General features: G+C 45.6%; 1 pseudogene; it reads right to left on the bottom strand.

Annotated features, from left to right (window-relative positions):
- Positions 1-550: 550 nt before the first annotated feature.
- On the bottom strand, positions 551-944 carry LOC101685782 (annotated as a pseudogene).
- Between the last annotated feature and the right edge of the window lie 461 nt (positions 945-1,405).

Below are 1,405 nucleotides of genomic sequence, written 5' to 3'. Positions count from 1 at the left end.
CCCTGAGATCATGACCTGAGCTGAAGGCAGAAGCTTAACCCACTGAGCCACCCAGGTGCCCTGACTAAGTGAGATTTTTATGAGCTAAAGCACTAATATCTGACATGGCAAATGTAGTGTTAAAACATACACACACACACACACACACACACACACGGCATCTGGGGTGGTTCAGTCGGGTAAGTATTTGCCTTCGGCTCTCATCATGATCTCCAGGCTGGGGATTGAGTCCTATGTTAGGCTTTCTGTTCAGCAGGAAGTCTGCTTCTCCCTCTGCCCCCTACACTTGTTCTCCTTCTTGCTCTCAAATGAATGAATAAAATCTTAAATACATGCACACACTATATAAATTCATCTGAAAATGCCTATTTTGGTTTCCCTGAGAGCAGAAATGAGATTTAGAAGCAGCAGATATAAGTGGTCCATTTTGTTTTCTTTCATTTGTAAAGCTCTTTCTTTTTTCTTTCCTCTTCTTCTTCTTCTTCTTTTTTTTCTTTCTTTGACTGAACTAAGTGGCTTTATTGGGGGGAAAATCTGGATTACAATGGATTTAAGAGTTGGCATTGGGGCCTTTTGTCTTGCCAAAGGCGGGCACAACATTAACAGAGTGCCAGTCGTCCTGGATCTGCCGCTTAGCTCTGCCTGTCTTCTTTCTCTCCTGCTTGGTCACCTTGGGAGTCTTCCTTCTTCCTTTCCCAATGCAGGCCAGAGAACCATGGACTTCGTCTCCAGGCATGCAGTGGGCTTCTTCAGGTGGTCAGAGCCGCCACTTCACACTGATCGAGGGTAGCCTCAGCCTCTAGGGGTAGGCCTGCCAGGAGCTCAACCTGATCTTCTGCAGTGATATCCTCCAGCAAGGCTACATGAACCTTAATCTGGGCGACCATCTCTTGTCCAGTCACCTCCAGGGTGTGTCACTTTTGGGCACGGACAGAGAGTTGCATGTTCATGACTGAACCACAGCCACTGCAGCCACCACCTTGAAGATGGAGTTGAGAGAGCTGTATCATTTGTAAAGTTAAAAAACAAAAACAGAAACAAACAAAAAAACTAAACTAAACTAAAATATATGGGCCTGGGGTGCCTGGGTGGCTCAGTGAGTTAAGCCCCTGTCTTTGGCTCAGGTCATGATCCCAGGGTCCTGGGATCGAGCCCCGAATCGGGCTCTCTGCTCAGCGGGGAGCCTGCCTCCTTCCCTCTCTCTCTGCCTGCCTCTCTGCCTACTTGTGATTTCCATCTGTCAAATAAGTAAAAAAATCTTTTAATTAAAAAATAAATAGTTAAAGCCAACAGAATGATTTCCAAATTTCCTTGAAAGCGCAGAAGGACAGTTGAGAAGGAATTAATCCAAACTTTGTTGAATTAAGTATGAATCACATCGATGGACACACAGGACTCTGGCTAG

Source organism: Mustela putorius, unplaced genomic scaffold, assembly GCF_011764305.1.
Source record: "Mustela putorius furo isolate JIRA1106 unplaced genomic scaffold, ASM1176430v1.1 tig00000242_pilon_pilon_pilon, whole genome shotgun sequence".
Classification (NCBI taxonomy): Eukaryota; Metazoa; Chordata; class Mammalia; order Carnivora; family Mustelidae; genus Mustela; species Mustela putorius.
The sequence above is the reverse complement of the archived record's forward strand: the minus strand, read 5'-3'. Positions and strand labels throughout refer to the sequence as shown.